A 19,016-nucleotide genomic window follows, 5' to 3' on the forward strand; every position below is an offset into this window, starting at 1 on the left:
TTGAATTACTGAAGTATATAAACTGTTTGATGGTATTCTAATTTATTGAGATGCAGTTGTATCTGTCTGTCTACCTGTCTGTCTGTGTGTCTATTTACCTATGTCTTCTGTTAGCTGGAGGCCCCCCATGGCTGCCATCTTAGGACTTCTATGGACCTACCCTGTAGATGCCATTCATAAAAGACCTTCATTTTGACTATTTACGTCAATACTGAAGAATTAGAGTATATAGAAGATGCTATCAAACATTTGCAGGATCAAGACCACTATGGAAAAATAAAAATATTGGAAAAAAAAGTGAAAAAGTTTTAAAAAGTTTTAAAGTAATCTAAACAAATATGTAAAAAAGCAATAAAAATACGCCATGAAGTGGTAGCAATAAAAACATCAGTTTTTCATGATGCAAAAAGCAATCCCTCACCCTGCTGAATCAATGGAGAAATTAAAATAAGTTATGGGTCTCAGAAAATGGTGACAAAAATAAAATTATTTTATTTATTTATTTCCAGATTTCCTATTTTTTTCACCTCTTGTACATATGCAGCAAATGTAATTTTTGCAAGAATTCCCATGAAATCACCCTGTGTTGCCTGTGTTTTCCACACACTGCAGGCAAAGCTAGTGCTCAGCTTTATACAGTAATGATTGCCATGAGTGGGAACACAGTCAGCTCTGCTACATGCAGACATCCCATCTGGACGGGGAGTCCCTGCTGGCATATGGTCCTGATACTGCTGTGCTGAGCTGTGTATTCCCCAGCAGGAGGGGAGGGGAGATCAGGAGGTCCAATGATGGTTCTGCCTCTGCTGCCAGCATCCCCTCCCCATGCAGCCAGTGTGTGCTCGGGAGGGACCAGCTGCAGCAGCTCAGCCCGGGACGGAGCACTGACACGGAGCAGGACGGCACAGCTCTGCCTCCAGGTATGTCCCCTGCCTGTCACCCCGGGGTGCTGTGCTCAGCCCCAGCCAAGACCGACAACTTTTATCTGCAACAGCAAAGTGCACAGACTGCTGCAAACTCCTGTGTGTATTGTACCAGCAGCACAGTCACCTGTGTGTATTATACCAGCAGCACAGTCACCTGTGTGTATTATACCAGCAGCATAGTCACCTGTGTGTATTATACCAGCAGCATAGTCACCTGTGTGTATTATACCAGCAGCACAGTCACCTGTGTGTATTATACCAGCAGCACAGTCACCTGTGTGTATTATACCAGCAGCATAGTCACCTGTGTGTATTATACCAGCAGCATAGTCACCTGTGTGTATTATACCAGCAGCACAGTCACCTGTGTGTATTATACCAGCAGCACAGTCACCTGTGTGTATTGTACCAGGAGCACAGTCACCTGTGTGTATTGTACCAGGAGCACAGTCACCTGTGTGTATTATACCAGCAGCACAGTCACCTGTGTGTATTGTACCAGCAGCACAGTCACCTGTGTGTATTATACCAGCAGCATAGTCACCTGTGTGTATTATACCAGCAGCACAGTCACCTGTGTGTATTGTACCAGGAGCACAGTCACCTGTGTGTATTGTACCAGGAGCACAGTCACCTGTGTGTATTGTACCAGCAGCACAGTCACCTGTGTGTATTGTACCAGCAGCACAGTCACCTGTGTGTATTATACCAGCAGCACAGTCACCTGTGTGTATTATACCAGCAGCACAGTCACCTGTGTGTATTATACCAGCAGCACAGTCACCTGTGTGTATTATACCAGCAGCATAGTCACCTGTGTGTATTATACCAGCAGCACAGTCACCTGTGTGTATTATACCAGCAGCACAGTCACCTGTGTGTATTATACCAGCAGCATAGTCACCTGTGTGTATTATACCAGCAGCACAGTCACCTGTGTGTATTATACCAGCAGCACAGTCACCTGTGTGTATTATACCAGCAGCACAGTCACCTGTGTGTATTGTACCAGCAGCACAGTCACGTGTGTGTATTATACCAGCAGCACAGTCACCTGTGTGTATTATACCAGCAGCATAGTCACCTGTGTGTATTATACCAGCAGCATAGTCACCTGTGTGTATTATACCAGCAGCATAGTCACCTGTGTGTATTATACCAGCAGCACAGTCACCTGTGTGTATTATACCAGCAGCACAGTCACCTGTGTGTATTGTACCAGGAGCACAGTCACCTGTGTGTATTGTACCAGGAGCACAGTCACCTGTGTGTATTGTACCAGCAGCACAGTCACCTGTGTGTATTGTACCAGCAGCACAGTCACCTGTGTGTATTATACCAGCAGCACAGTCACCTGTGTGTATTATACCAGCAGCACAGTCACCTGTGTGTATTATACCAGCAGCACAGTCACCTGTGTGTATTATACCAGCAGCATAGTCACCTGTGTGTATTATACCAGCAGCACAGTCACCTGTGTGTATTATACCAGCAGCACAGTCACCTGTGTGTATTATACCAGCAGCATAGTCACCTGTGTGTATTATACCAGCAGCACAGTCACCTGTGTGTATTATACCAGCAGCACAGTCACCTGTGTGTATTATACCAGCAGCACAGTCACCTGTGTGTATTGTACCAGCAGCACAGTCACGTGTGTGTATTATACCAGCAGCACAGTCACCTGTGTGTATTATACCAGCAGCATAGTCACCTGTGTGTATTATACCAGCAGCACAGTCATCTGTGTGTATTATACCAGCAGCACAGTCACCTGTGTGTATTGTACCAGCAGCACAGTCACGTGTGTGTATTGTACCAGCAGCACAGTCACCTGTGTGTATTGTAACAGGAGCAGCACAGTCATCTGTGTGTATTATACCAGCAGCACAGTCACCTGTGTTTATTGTACCAGCAGCACAGTCACCTGTGTGTATTATACCAGCAGCACAGTCACCTGTGTGTATTATACCAGCAGCACAGTCACCTGTGTGTATTATACCAGCAGCACAGTCACCTGTGTGTATTATACCAGCAGCACAGTCACCTGTGTGTATTATACCAGCAGCACAGTCATCTGTGTGTATTATACCAGCAGCACAGTCACCTGTGTGTATTATACCAGCAGCACAGTCACCTGTGTGTATTGTACCAGCAGCACAGTCACGTGTGTGTATTGTACCAGTAGCACAGTCACCTGTGTGTATTATACCAACAGCACAGTCACCTGTGTGTATTATACCAGCAGCACAGTCACCTGTGTGTATTGTACCAGCAGCACAGTCACCTGTGTGTATTATACCAGCAGCACAGTCACCTGTGTGTATTATACCAGCAGCACAGTCACCTGTGTGTATTATACCAGCAGCACAGTCACCTGTGTGTATTATACCAGCAGCACAGTCACCTGTGTGTATTATACCAGCAGCACAGTCACCTGTGTGTATTATACCAGCAGCACAGTCACCTGTGTGTATTGTACCAGCAGCACAGTCACCTGTGTGTATTGTACCAGCAGCACAGTCACCTGTGTGTATTGTACCAGCAGCACAGTCACCTGTGTGTATTGTACCAGCAGCAGTCACCTGTGTGTATTGTACCAGCAGCACAGTCACCTGTGTGTATTATACCAGCAGCACAGTCACCTGTGTGTATTATACCAGCAGCACAGTCACCTGTGTGTATTATACCAGCAGCACAGTCACCTGTGTGTATTATACCAGCAGCACAGTCACCTGTGTGTATTGTACCAGCAGCACAGTCACCTGTGTGTATTGTACCAGCAGCACAGTCACCTGTGTGTATTATACCAGCAGCACAGTCACCTGTGTGTATTATACCAGCAGCACAGTCACCTGTGTGTATTGTACCAGCAGCACAGTCACCTGTGTGTATTGTACCAGCAGCACAGTCACCTGTGTGTATTATACCAGCAGCACAGTCACCTGTGTGTATTATACCAGCAGCACAGTCACCTGTGTGTATTATACCAGCAGCAGCACAGTCACCTGTGTGTATTGTATGAGCAGCAGCACAGTCACCTGTGTGTATTGTACCAGCAGCAGCACAGTCACCTGTGTGTATTATACCAGCAGCACAGTCACCTGTGTGTATTATACCAGCAGCACAGTCACCTGTGTGTATTATACCAGCAGCACAGTCACCTGTGTGTATTATACCAGCAGCACAGTCACCTGTGTGTATTATACAAGCAGCAGCACAGTCACCTGTGTGTATTGTATGAGCAGCAGCACAGACACCTGTGTGTATTGTACCAGCAGCAGCACAGTCACCTGTGTGTATTGTACCAGCAGCACAGTCACCTGTGTGTATTGTACCAGCAGCACAGTCACCTGTGTGTATTGTACCAGCAGCACAGTCACCTGTGTGTATTGTACCAGCAGCACAGTCACCTGTGTGTATTATACCAGCAGCAGCACAGTCACCTGTGTGTATTATACCAGCAGCAGCACAGTCACCTGTGTGTATTATACCAGCAGCAGCACAGTCACCTGTGTGTATTATACCAGCAGCAGCACAGTCACCTGTGTGTATTATACCAGCAGCAGCACAGTCACCTGTGTGTATTATACCAGCAGCAGCACAGTCACCTGTGTGTATTATACCAGCAGCAGCACAGTCACCTGTGTGTATTATACCAGCAGCAGCACAGTCACCTGTGTGTATTGTATGAGCAGCAGCACAGTCACCTGTGTGTATTGTACCAGCAGCACAGTCACCTGTGTGTATTGTACCAGCAGCACAGTCACCTGTGTGTATTATACCAGCAGCACAGTCACCTGTGTGTATTATACCAGCAGCAGCACAGTCACCTGTGTGTATTGTATGAGCAGCAGCACAGACACCTGTGTGTATTGTACCAGCAGCAGCACAGTCACCTGTGTGTATTATACCAGCAGCACAGTCACCTGTGTGTATTGTACCAGCAGCACAGTCACCTGTGTGTATTGTACCAGCAGCACAGTCACCTGTGTGTATTGTACCAGCAGCACAGTCACCTGTGTGTATTGTACCAGCAGCACAGTCACCTGTGTGTATTGTACCAGCAGCACAGTCACCTGTGTGTATTGTACCAGCAGCACAGTCACCTGTGTGTATTGTACCAGCAGCACAGTCACCTGTGTGAATTGTACCAGCAGCACAGTCACCTGTGCGTATTGTACCAGTAGCACAGTCACCTGTGTGTATTATACCAGCAGCACAGTCACCTGTGTGTATTATACCAGCAGCACAGTCACCTGTGTGTATTGTACCAGTAGCACAGTCCCCTGTGTGTATTATACCAGCAGCACAGTCACCTGTGTGTATTATACCAGCAGCACAGTCACCTGTGTGTATTGTACCAGCAGCACAGTCACCTGTGTGTATTGTACCAGCAGCACAGTCACCTGTGTGTATTATACCAGCAGCACAGTCACCTGTGTGTATTATACCAGCAGCACAGTCACCTGTGTGTATTGTACCAGCAGCACAGTCACCTGTGTGTATTGTACCAGCAGCACAGTCACCTGTGTGTATTATACCAGCAGCACAGTCACCTGTGTGTATTGTACCAGCAGCACAGTCACCTGTGTGTATTATACCAGGAGCACAGTCACCTGTGTGTATTATACCAGCAGCACAGTCTTCTGTGTGTATTGTACCAGCAGCACAGTCACCTGTGTGTATTGTACCAGCAGCACAGTCACCTGTGTGTATTGTACCAGCAGCACAGTCACCTGTGTGTATTGTACCAGCAGCACAGTCACCTGTGTGTATTGTACCAGCAGCACAGTCACCTGTGTGTATTGTACCAGCAGCACAGTCACCTGTGTGTATTGTACCAGCAGCAGTCACCTGTGTGTATTGTACCAGCAGCACAGTCACCTGTGTGTATTATACCAGCAACACAGTCACCTGTGTGTATTGTACCAGCAGCACAGTCACCTGTGTGTATTGTACCAGCAGCGCAGTCACCTGTGTGTATTGTATGAGCAGCCCAGTCACCTGTGTGTATTATACCAGCAGCACAGTCACCTGTGTGTATTGTACCAGCAGCACAGTCACCTGTGTGTATTATACCAGCAGCACAGTCACCTGTGTGTATTATACCAGCAGCACAGTCACCTGTGTGTATTGTACCAGCAGCACAGTCACCTGTGTGTATTATACCAGCAGCACAGTCACCTGTGTGTATTGTACCAGCAGCACAGTCACCTGTGTGTATTGTACCAGCAGCAGTCACCTGTGTGTATTGTACCAGCAGCACAGTCACCTGTGTGTATTATACCAGCAGCACAGTCACCTGTGTGTATTATACCAGCAGCACAGTCACCTGTGTGTATTATACCAGCAGCACAGTCACCTGTGTGTATTATACCAGCAGCACAGTCACCTGTGTGTATTGTACCAGCAGCACAGTCACCTGTGTGTATTATACCAGCAGCACAGTCACCTGTGTGTATTATACCAGCAGCACAGTCACCTGTGTGTATTGTACCAGCAGCACAGTCACCTGTGTGTATTATACCAGCAGCACAGTCACCTGTGTGTATTATACCAGCAGCATAGTCACCTGTGTGTATTGTACCAGCAGCACAGTCACCTGTGTGTATTATACCAGCAGCACAGTCACCTGTGTGTATTATACCAGCAGCAGCACAGTCACCTGTGTGTATTGTATGAGCAGCAGCACAGTCACCTGTGTGTATTGTATGAGCAGCAGCACAGACACCTGTGTGTATTGTACCAGCAGCAGCACAGTCACCTGTGTGTATTATACCAGCAGCACAGTCACCTGTGTGTATTGTACCAGCAGCACAGTCACCTGTGTGTATTATACCAGCAGCACAGTCACCTGTGTGTATTATACCAGCAGCACAGTCACCTGTGTGTATTATACAAGCAGCAGCACAGTCACCTGTGTGTATTGTATGAGCAGCAGCACAGTCACCTGTGTGTATTGTACCAGCAGCACAGTCACCTGTGTGAATTGTACCAGCAGCACAGTCACCTGTGCGTATTGTACCAGTAGCACAGTCACCTGTGTGTATTATACCAGCAGCACAGTCACCTGTGTGTATTATACCAGCAGCACAGTCACCTGTGTGTATTGTACCAGTAGCACAGTCCCCTGTGTGTATTATACCAGCAGCACAGTCACCTGTGTGTATTATACCAGCAGCACAGTCACCTGTGTGTATTGTACCAGCAGCACAGTCACCTGTGTGTATTGTACCAGCAGCACAGTCACCTGTGTGTATTATACCAGCAGCACAGTCACCTGTGTGTATTATACCAGCAGCACAGTCACCTGTGTGTATTGTACCAGCAGCACAGTCACCTGTGTGTATTGTACCAGCAGCACAGTCACCTGTGTGTATTATACCAGCAGCACAGTCACCTGTGTGTATTGTACCAGCAGCACAGTCACCTGTGTGTATTATACCAGGAGCACAGTCACCTGTGTGTATTATACCAGCAGCACAGTCCCCTGTGTGTATTGTACCAGCAGCACAGTCACCTGTGTGTATTGTACCAGCAGCACAGTCACCTGTGTGTATTGTACCAGCAGCACAGTCACCTGTGTGTATTGTACCAGCAGCACAGTCACCTGTGTGTATTGTACCAGCAGCACAGTCACCTGTGTGTATTGTACCAGCAGCACAGTCACCTGTGTGTATTGTACCAGCAGCAGTCACCTGTGTGTATTGTACCAGCAGCACAGTCACCTGTGTGTATTATACCAGCAACACAGTCACCTGTGTGTATTGTACCAGCAGCACAGTCACCTGTGTGTATTGTACCAGCAGCGCAGTCACCTGTGTGTATTGTATGAGCAGCCCAGTCACCTGTGTGTATTATACCAGCAGCACAGTCACCTGTGTGTATTGTACCAGCAGCACAGTCACCTGTGTGTATTATACCAGCAGCACAGTCACCTGTGTGTATTATACCAGCAGCACAGTCACCTGTGTGTATTATACCAGCAGCACAGTCACCTGTGTGTATTGTACCAGCAGCACAGTCACCTGTGTGTATTATACCAGCAGCACAGTCACCTGTGTGTATTGTACCAGCAGCACAGTCACCTGTGTGTATTGTACCAGCAGCAGTCACCTGTGTGTATTGTACCAGCAGCACAGTCACCTGTGTGTATTATACCAGCAGCACAGTCACCTGTGTGTATTATACCAGCAGCACAGTCACCTGTGTGTATTATACCAGCAGCACAGTCACCTGTGTGTATTATACCAGCAGCACAGTCACCTGTGTGTATTGTACCAGCAGCACAGTCACCTGTGTGTATTATACCAGCAGCACAGTCACCTGTGTGTATTATACCAGCAGCACAGTCACCTGTGTGTATTGTACCAGCAGCACAGTCACCTGTGTGTATTATACCAGCAGCACAGTCACCTGTGTGTATTATACCAGCAGCATAGTCACCTGTGTGTATTGTACCAGCAGCACAGTCACCTGTGTGTATTATACCAGCAGCACAGTCACCTGTGTGTATTATACCAGCAGCAGCACAGTCACCTGTGTGTATTGTATGAGCAGCAGCACAGTCACCTGTGTGTATTGTATGAGCAGCAGCACAGACACCTGTGTGTATTGTACCAGCAGCAGCACAGTCACCTGTGTGTATTATACCAGCAGCACAGTCACCTGTGTGTATTGTACCAGCAGCACAGTCACCTGTGTGTATTATACCAGCAGCACAGTCACCTGTGTGTATTATACCAGCAGCACAGTCACCTGTGTGTATTATACAAGCAGCAGCACAGTCACCTGTGTGTATTGTATGAGCAGCAGCACAGACACCTGTGTGTATTGTACCAGCAGCAGCACAGTCACCTGTGTGTATTGTACCAGCAGCACAGTCACCTGTGTGTATTGTACCAGCAGCACAGTCACCTGTGTGTATTGTACCAGCAGCACAGTCACCTGTGTGTATTGTACCAGCAGCACAGTCACCTGTGTGTATTATACCAGCAGCAGCACAGTCACCTGTGTGTATTATACCAGCAGCAGCACAGTCACCTGTGTGTATTATACCAGCAGCAGCACAGTCACCTGTGTGTATTATACCAGCAGCAGCACAGTCACCTGTGTGTATTATACCAGCAGCAGCACAGTCACCTGTGTGTATTATACCAGCAGCAGCACAGTCACCTGTGTGTATTATACCAGCAGCAGCACAGTCACCTGTGTGTATTGTATGAGCAGCAGCACAGTCACCTGTGTGTATTGTACCAGCAGCACAGTCACCTGTGTGTATTGTACCAGCAGCACAGTCACCTGTGTGTATTATACCAGCAGCACAGTCACCTGTGTGTATTATACCAGCAGCAGCACAGTCACCTGTGTGTATTGTATGAGCAGCAGCACAGACACCTGTGTGTATTGTACCAGCAGCAGCACAGTCACCTGTGTGTATTGTACCAGCAGCACAGTCACCTGTGTGTATTGTACCAGCAGCACAGTCACCTGTGTGTATTGTACCAGCAGCAGCACAGTCACCTGTGTGTATTGTACCAGCAGCACAGTCACCTGTGTGTATTGTACCAGCAGCACAGTCACCTGTGTGTATTGTACCAGCAGCACAGTCACCTGTGTGTATTATACCAGCAGCACAGTCACCTGTGTGTATTGTACCAGCAGCACAGTCACCTGTGTGTATTATACCAGCAGCACAGTCACCTGTGTGTATTGTACCAGCAGCACAGTCACCTGTGTGTATTGTACCAGCAGCACAGTCACCTGTGTGTATTGTACCAGCAGCACAGTCACCTGTGTGTATTGTACCAGCAGCACAGTCACCTGTGTGTATTATACCAGCAGCACAGTCACCTGTGTGTATTGTACCAGCAGCACAGTCACCTGTGTGTATTATACCAGCAGCACAGTCACCTGTGTGTATTGTACCACCAGCATAGTCACCTGTGTGTATTATACCAGCAGCACAGTCACCTGTGTGTATTATACCAGCAGCACAGTCACCTGTGTGTATTATACCAGCAGCACAGTCACCTGTGTGTATTATACCAGCAGCACAGTCACCTGTGTGTATTATACCAGCAGCACAGTCACCTGTGTGTATACTTTATTGACTTATCTGCTTGTTAGCTTAATGCCTGGAGGATGGAGTGTGCAACCAGTATACAGGTGTGCTGCTGATATCAAGTGTACAGTGTGAGATTCATTACTGATGTAGCAGAGTTAAGTTTGTCTCTTGCTGCAGTTTACGTTGATATCACAAAGTGTATTTATATATTTCTCCATCTCGTTCACTTTCTCTTATACTCCTTATACAAGGTGAACTGCATGAATTACTCAGAAAGTTCGGCTTTCACAGATTCCGTATGGCAAATTCCCAATGCTTTGTAAACTGAGACATCAGGAGCCATGTCCTGGGATCCATCTGTCACCCTATGATATGGAGGCACGAAGTGGTCTCCAGTGAATACCAAAATGACATGTTCTTTTTTGTGCTATATTTGTGCTCATTTAGTTATCCAAGGAGCAAAACATCTCCAGTTACCACCCACCAGACCAGCTCTCCAGTGGGAGAACCCCACACAATACCACCAGCATATTACACCATGGCCTAGTGGGGTCAACAGTAGTTATATTCTGTGTGGTTAGTGGTAGTTACATTCTGGGAGTTAGTGGTAGTTACATTCTGTGGGGTTAGTGGTAGTTACATTCTGTGGGGTTAGTGGTAGTTACATTCTGGGAGTTAGTGGTAGTTACATTCTGGGAGTTAGTGGTAGTTACATTCTGTGGGGTTAGTGGTAGTTACATTCTGTGGGGTTAGTGGTAGTTACATTCTGTGGGGTTAGTGGTAGTTACATTCTGGGGGTTAGTGGTAGTTACATTCTGGGAGTTAGTGGTAGTTACATTCTGTGGGGTTAGTGGTAGTTACATTCTGTGGGGTTAGTGGTAGTTACATTCTGGGGGTTAGTGGTAGTTACATTCTGGGGGTTAGTGGTAGTTACATTCTGGGGGTTAGTGGTAGTTACATTCTGGGGGTTAGTGGTAGTTACATTCTGGGGGTTAGTGGTAGTTACATTCTGGGGGTTAGTGGTAGTTACATTCTGTGGGGTTAGTGGTAGTTATATTCTGTGTGGTTAGTGGTAGTTACATTCTGGGGGTTAGGGGTAGTTACATTCTGTGGGGTTAGTGGTAGTTACATTCTGTGGGGTTAGTGGTAGTTACATTCTGGGGGGTTAGTGGTAGTTATATTCTGGGGGGTTAGTGGTAGTTACATTCTGGGGGTTAGTGGTAGTTAAATTCTGTGGGGTTAGTGGTAGTTACATTTTGTGGGGTTAGTGGTAGTTACATTTTGTGGTGTTAGTGGTAGTTACATTCTGGGGGGTTAGTGGTAGTTACATTTTGGGGGGTTAGTGGTAGTTACATTCTGTGGGGTTAGTGGTAGTTACATTCTGGGGGTTAGTGGTAGTTACATTCTGGGGAGTTAGTGGTAGTTACATTCTGGGGGGTTAGTGGTAGTTACATTCTGTGGGGTTAGTGGTAGTTACACATTCTGTGAGGTTAGTGGCAGTTACATTCTGGGGGGTTAGTGGTAGTTATATTCTGTGGGGATAATGTTGGTAGTTACATTCTGGGGGTTAGTGGTAGTTACAGTCTGGGGGTTAGTGGTAGTTACATTCTGGGGAGTTAGTGGTAGTTACATTCTGGGGGTTAGTGGTAGTTACATTCTGGGGGTTAGTGGTAGTTACATTCTGGGGGTTAGTGGTAGTTAAATTCCGTGGGGTTAGTGGTAGTTACATTCTGTGGGGTTAGTGGTAGTTACATTCTGGGGGGTTAGTGGTAGTTATATTCTGGGGGGTTAGTGGTAGTTATATTCTGTGGGGATAATGTTGGTAGTTACATTCTGGGGGGTTAGTGGTAGTTATATTCTGGGGGGTTAGTGGTAGTTATATTCTGGGGGTTAGTGGTAGTTACATTCTGGGGGGTTATTGGTAGTTACATTCTGGGGGTTAGTGGTAGTTACATTCTGGGGGTTAGTGGTAGTTACATTCTGGGGGGTTAGTGGTAGTTACATTCTGGGAGTTAGTGGTAGTTACATTCTGTGGGGTTAGTGGTAGTTACATTCTGTAGGGTTAGTGGTAGTTACATTCTGTAGGGTTAGTGGTAGTTACATTCTGTAGGGTTAGTGGTAGTTACATTCTGTAGGGTTAGTGGTAGTTACATTCTGTGGGGTTAGTTGTAGTTACATTCTGTGGGGTTAGTTGTAGTTACATTCTGTGGGGTTAGTGGTAGTTATATTCTGGGGGGTTAGTGGTAGTTACATTCTGTGGGGTTAGTTGTAGTTACATTCTGTGGGGTTAGTGGTAGTTATATTCTGGGGGGTTAGTGGTAGTTACATTCTGTGGGGTTAGTGGTAGTTACACATTCTGTGAGGTTAGTGGCAGTTACATTCTGGGGGGTTAGTGGTAGTTATATTCTGTGGGGATAATGTTGGTAGTTACATTCTGGGGGTTAGTGGTAGTTACAGTCTGGGGGTTAGTGGTAGTTACATTCTGGGGAGTTAGTGGTAGTTACATTCTGGGGGTTAGTGGTAGTTACATTCTGGGGGTTAGTGGTAGTTACATTCTGGGGGTTAGTGGTAGTTAAATTCCGTGGGGTTAGTGGTAGTTACATTCTGTGGGGTTAGTGGTAGTTACATTCTGGGGGGTTAGTGGTAGTTATATTCTGGGGGGTTAGTGGTAGTTATATTCTGTGGGGATAATGTTGGTAGTTACATTCTGGGGGGTTAGTGGTAGTTATATTCTGGGGGGTTAGTGGTAGTTATATTCTGGGGGTTAGTGGTAGTTACATTCTGGGGGGTTATTGGTAGTTACATTCTGGGGGTTAGTGGTAGTTACATTCTGGGGGTTAGTGGTAGTTACATTCTGGGGGGTTAGTGGTAGTTACATTCTGGGAGTTAGTGGTAGTTACATTCTGTGGGGTTAGTGGTAGTTACATTCTGTGGGGTTAGTGGTAGTTACATTCTGTAGGTTTAGTGGTAGTTACATTCTGTGGGGTTAGTTGTAGTTACATTCTGTGGGGTTAGTGGTAGTTATATTCTGGGGGTTAGTGGTAGTTACATTCTGGGGGTTAGTGGTAGTTACATTCTGGGGGGTTAGTGGTAGTTACATTCTGAGGGGTTAGTGGTAGTTACATTCTGTGGGGTTAGTGGTAGTTACATTCTGTGGGGTTAGTGGTAGTTACATTCTGTAGGTTTAGTGGTAGTTACATTCTGTGGGGTTAGTTGTAGTTACATTCTGTGGGGTTAGTGGTAGTTATATTCTGGGGGTTAGTGGTAGTTACATTCTGGGGGTTAGTGGTAGTTACATTCTGGGGGGTTAGTGGTAGTTACATTCTGAGGGGTTAGTGGTAGTTACATTCTGTGGGGTTAGTGGTAGTTACATTCTGGGGGGTTAGTGGTAGTTACATTCTGAGGGGTTAGTGGTAGTTACATTCTGGGGGTTAGTGGTAGTTATATTCTGGGGGGTTAGTGGTAGTTACATTCTGAGGGGTTAGTGGTAGTTATATTCTGTGGGGATAATGTTGGTAGTTACATTCTGGGCTGTTAGTGGTACCGTAGTTACATTCAGGGAGTTAGTCGTTGTTACATACTGCTTAAAAAGAAACAATATTTTAACACTTTAAGAGACTAACATGTGATCAGAGGGACTTTCGCTGATTATTATCACGGGCCATATTTTAGGGTATTTCTCTCCTGTGGCTGTTGCTTATGTGTGTGGTCACTTCTCCATTGATGTTTGGCATTTGCATTTCTTAGGACGGCAGGGAATGTTCTCATCCAGTGATGTTTTGTACTAAATCTTGGTTTATGGTGGTCCCCTTTGTACTAAGAATGTGATATGACAATGTATATGGATCAGGTTTAAAGGTAGGTCTACAATAGAAGAGCTAGGTGTAGCAGAGCTGACATTGTTCGTTTAAGGCGTTCTGGGTTTTTGATCATTTTTTTAAATGTATTTTTGGGTGCAGTTTTGTCACATAACTCAGGGGCGGACATACCATTGGTGCAATCTGTGCAGTTGCTCAGGGGCCCAAGAGCTAGGGTGGGCCCATTTCTACCTCCAAAGTAGGTCAGATTTTGCATTTTTATGAGTTTGTAGCCTGTAAAGGGCCCATATATTCTTCTTGAACGCCCCAATGAGAATCCTGAAGAGCTGTGCACACATTGCTTACTTTTCCTTGCAGATTTGGTGCAAAATGGTGGCAATTCGTTCGGCATTTTTGCAGCATTTTTTCCAGCACGAATGCGTTTAAAACGCATGGAAAAAATACAACAAAAACGTAGCAAAAACACACACTTTTTTTTTCTTCCACAAGATGCAGATTTGGTGCAGAAATTTCTGCAAATTGTGCACATAGCCTAAAGGCCACTTTACACGCTGTGATATCATTACCGATATCGCTAGCGAGCGCACCCGCCGCCATGGGTTGTGCGACATGGGCAAATCGCTGCCCGTGGCGCACAACATCGCTCAGACCCGTCACACTATTTACCTGCCTAGCGACGTCGCTGTGACCAGCAATCCGTCTCCTTTCTAAGGGGGCGGTTCATTTGGCATCACAGCGACTTCACTAAGTGGGCGCCCAATAGAAGCGGAGGGGCGGAGATGAGCGGAACGTAACATCCCGCCCACCTCCTTCCTTCCGCATTGCCGGCGGCCGCAGGTAAGGAGAGGTTCCTCGCTCCTACGGTGTCACACATAGTGATGTGTGCTGCCGCAGGAACAATGAACTACATCGTACCTGCAGCAGCAACGATAATTGGGAATAGGGGGGATGTCACCGATTAGCGATTTTGAACGTTTTTGCGACGATTCAAAATCGCTCATAGGTGTCACACGCAATGACATCGCTAAAGCAGCAGGATGTGCGTCACAAATTCCGTGACCACAACGAGATCGCTTGAGCGATGTCGAAGCGTGTAAAGTGGCCTTTAGGCTGGGGCCACACAATAGCACGGCATCACATGCGAAAGCATCGGATGCGTTATGCTAATGACCCTTGGCTCATGCTCTGCTGCGAGCGTGAACCGAGTGTCATTATACTATGATCCAAGCCTGCGATCAGATCACAGCTGCGGAGGAGAGGGAGGGACTAACCTCCCAATCTCCTCCATTCTCAGCTCATGTGATTATCACACTGCACTTCGCTGTTATCCAAGTGCAATGCGATGGTTCACTTGGACCCATAGACTTGTATGGGTGCGAGTGAATACGGATCGGATTACACCCGATTGTTTTTTCGGTCAAATTAGGGGTGAGAAAACAATCGCAGATGGGAACAGCCCCATAGAGTAACACTGGTCCGAGTAGAATGCGATGCCCGTTTTACTCACTGTGTGTCCCAGGCCTTAGACATACAGTTGTAGCAAAGCGTAACTGGCTAAGATGTACAGATGGCGCAGCACTGAATTTGTGATTTAATTCTGATACTTTGTGCATTGTGCTTTGAATCTGCAGTTGTACCGCCCCTGCAGCAGTCGGACTGCTCGGATCCGGGGGTTGCTGTGGCTCGAGGGTCTTTGGACCCGGGGGCTCGTGGACACTCAAAAATGAGAAGGGGACTATTTACAGGGGGGTTAGTGTTCGTTACGCCACCCGTGGTTCGCGGTAAGGGGATAGCGCCACTGCCGATGGGAGTACCTGGGGGAGATGGAGTGGAGCAACCAGATGACGTTCCCTCCACGGATAGGGGAGGCCCCGGGAGTCTGGATGGTGGAGGCGCAGGAAAGCGTGGTGCAGACCATGCAGCCGGCAGGAGGCAGAGGGGGAGCAGTGTACTCACTCAGGCCGTGTGGATGTTGGTGCGACCATTAAGTAGAGTCTGACACAGGAGTAAATAATAATAATAATAATAATAATAATAATAATAATAATAATAATAATAATAATAAAGTCTCTAGGTGCCGCTGCCACTCGGGGGAGCTCGTCCGGGAATCCGTCCCCGTTGGTATTGCTGATGGTCCTGACCTGCCTCCATGCACTTGTGTTTAGACGTTTCTGAGTGACCCCTCGGCCTAAAGCGGTCAGGGCCCCGCTCCCTATATTTAAATAGAGGAGCTGTGCTCTCGATGGCTGACACTTGGGATTTTAGTGGGCCGCATGGGTTGGAAATCCGTATCCCCCTCGTTGTGTTGGTGCCTTCGATCTCTGAGCTCTTGGGGAAAGTTCATAAAGAGACAATCCTCCACAGGTTAATTATCAGGTTGCGTGAAGCTACTCCCTGATCTAGGGTCCTGTACCCCGCCGTGCTCGGTACCGGTCTGGTTACTAGATATTCCGGTGCCGACCGATCTCCAAAACTAAGTCTGGCACCTTTCTCCAATACCCTGCGACCGGGTCTCCGACTCCTCCGGTCCCAGACCACCGTCTGCGACCTAGCCAAAGTTTCTCAGGGAGCTACAACTCCCCTAGCTCCTCACTCTCTGAGGGCTACTCTGTTCTATGTCCCTTCAACCAGTGTGCCTGACCCCTAGGCGGGTGGCCCTTTTCCAGCTAGACCACCCACTGGTGTGCCTGACAGCGTGTGGTGTGAGGTGACAAGGATTTGAATGCTGATGGAAGCAATACCAATAGTTAGGATCCCAGAACAATGGAGGGTGAGTTATGCACCATAAGGAAAGGAGTGCAGTTACCTGTGACACCCTGACTAGTCCAGGGTGTCACACAGTCCCATGCAAATTTGCAAATGCCATTTTATTACAAAACCATAGATTGTGCCAAAGGATGAGCTCAACTTTACTAGACAGCTCAGTGCGTGGAATTGCATTATGGTAAGTCCGTTCACTCTCGTCAAACTTCCATTTGTCTATTTTGCCACTTTGGTCTTGACCACACATCATTAGACATGTCTGCTCAGCATAGCTAATTTTGTCTTTTAACCCTTTAACGCTGCTGTTCTTGTACACTGATAGCACCCTCAGTCGGTTCATTTGCAGAACTCTTATTTCCCAATCGCAAATAGTTGTGCAATTCAGCACTGCTACATCTGTAAAATATCCATATGATGAATGTGTTTAGCTAGTATAGTATATCAGCGTCCCAATACATCAAAAGTAGGATTGTGGGTAATCATATGTAAATATTCCCCCATTCGCCTCTGCTTATGCGGATGGATAAGAACACTTTGCTGCAGATGACGGATGGCTCAGTGCACATTATGGACTGCGGTGGCCACATCTCATCCTGCGGAAGTAACCATTGCTGTGCTAGCGGCTGATTGATTGAGGTCCTTGATCGGCTGCAGTGTGGACTGTACAGATCCGTGCCCCGACTACTGCAGAACATCACCATTTCAAATGCAGCAAAAAGGATGAGGGTGTTTTATAATGGCAGAGAAGATAATCCAGCTCTTCATAAAAAAAGGCTGAATGGAGCCAGGGCAGAGCCATGGGCGTAGTGACCCATGACTCACCTTTGCAGGGCAGCAAGGGGTTAATTATAATTTTCTAGAAAGAGCGGGCTTTCTGCGTGGTCAAGAGTTTAGGGGGGTGGATTTATAGGGCTAGGGGAGGGAACAGGGGGGGGCCTGTATATATGTCCAGGGAGAGAGGGGGGGCACTACTTCGGCGCGAGGTACCGATAGAGAAGGTCCAGCCCTCCCGCCCTATATTTAATCTTTGTCAGGGAAGACGGAGGAGTTGAGGTTCATTTAATTTTCTATAGGGTGTTCGGGTCATTTCGGCGAGCGGTGGCGAGAGGGGTTCTTGGAGTCGGTGGAAATTCGGGGTGGGGGGTGGTACATCGGATAGATGGGGGACCACCCCCCTTTGTTTATTCTGATATGGTAATTGCCTGGCGGACTTGGGGGGGCTCTCCAGGGGTGGGGTCCCCTGAGAGTCGGTTAGGGACACGGTTTTCCGGCAAAAGGTGGTGCCCCCGAGCTTGTGGTCGTGGCTGGGGGCAAATATGCTGGATGGTTTGGTAACAATATTTGGTGTCCGCCAGGTTTTGGGGCTCCAAGAACCGCCCTTGCATTGGTAAAATGGTTATTTATGGTTATTTATTTTTTATAATGTTTGTTAATAAACCGGGCCGATTTGGCCAATTTATCCAAATAATGGTGTTGTGTGTTTATTAGCGGTTGGAAAAAAGTGGTTTTTGTTTGGGATTCTGCTGAGACGATGAAGGAAGCCTCTGCAGTAGGGCAGTCAAGTGGTTCTGCAGCAGTTCTGCAGAATTTTGGTCCACTGCTATCAATTATAAGGATATTAGGAGCCACCTTGGATTTTTGTGACTTATATAAATGAACTTGGCACATTTTTTTAATTATATTCCAGATTTTACTTCATATTCCCACCTTGTTTGGTATCTAGATGCAGTTTATATGAACCTGTAAGGATTTGTCTCCCCGACCATCACTGACCGATCCATTCAAACCAGTCATGCTGGGTGATGGTGAAGGCTGCATAAATTCACCTTGGTGTCTCCAGACTTTTCATGCCGGTTACATGTGCTCAATGTGAACCTGCTGTCATCTGTGATGAGAATAGGGTGCCAATCGTGGCGCTGCCAATTCTGCTGTTCTCTGATAAACACCGAGATGCGCGGTACATGACTAGGGTATTGTAATTGTGGGTAAAGTCCCACACGTACATAAAAACACAAAACGCTGAGTGATGTCGGAAATATAAATGGCCACAGCAGCATTTATTGATCACAATCAACATATCCAATAACCGTAACACACTATAGAGAAAAAGACATGGATCGCACATCCCAAAAAATACAATGATCTAAAGCTGTAAACCATAAGGGGTACTTTGTACACTACGACTTCGCAAGCCGATGCTTGCGATGCCGAGCGCGATAGTCCCCGCCCCCGTCGCAGCTGCAATATCTTGTGATAGCTGGCGTAGCGAACATTATCGCTACGGTAGCTTCACATGCACTTTCCTACCCTGCGACGTCGCTCTGGCCGGTGACCCGCCTCCTTCCTAAGGGGTCGGGTTGTGCGGCGTCACAGCGACGTCACACGGCAGGCGGACAATAGAAGCGGAGGGGCGGAGATGAGCGGGACGTAAACATCCCG

General features: G+C 47.1%; 1 protein-coding gene across 2 annotated transcripts in view; it reads left to right on the forward strand.

The window, feature by feature from the left end:
- The first annotated feature begins 774 nt into the window (after positions 1-774).
- The window catches only part of KCNS3 (potassium voltage-gated channel modifier subfamily S member 3), a 173,143-nt gene continuing 154,901 nt past the window's right edge, over positions 775-19,016 (forward strand). For both annotated transcript variants that reach the window (XM_075341134.1, XM_075341133.1), the window contains exon 1: positions 775-920. The gene's annotated coding sequence lies outside the window, so the exon portion shown is untranslated. The remainder of the gene's footprint in view (positions 921-19,016) is intronic.

This window comes from Anomaloglossus baeobatrachus, chromosome 3 (genome assembly GCF_048569485.1).
Source record: "Anomaloglossus baeobatrachus isolate aAnoBae1 chromosome 3, aAnoBae1.hap1, whole genome shotgun sequence".
Classification (NCBI taxonomy): Eukaryota; Metazoa; Chordata; class Amphibia; order Anura; family Aromobatidae; genus Anomaloglossus; species Anomaloglossus baeobatrachus.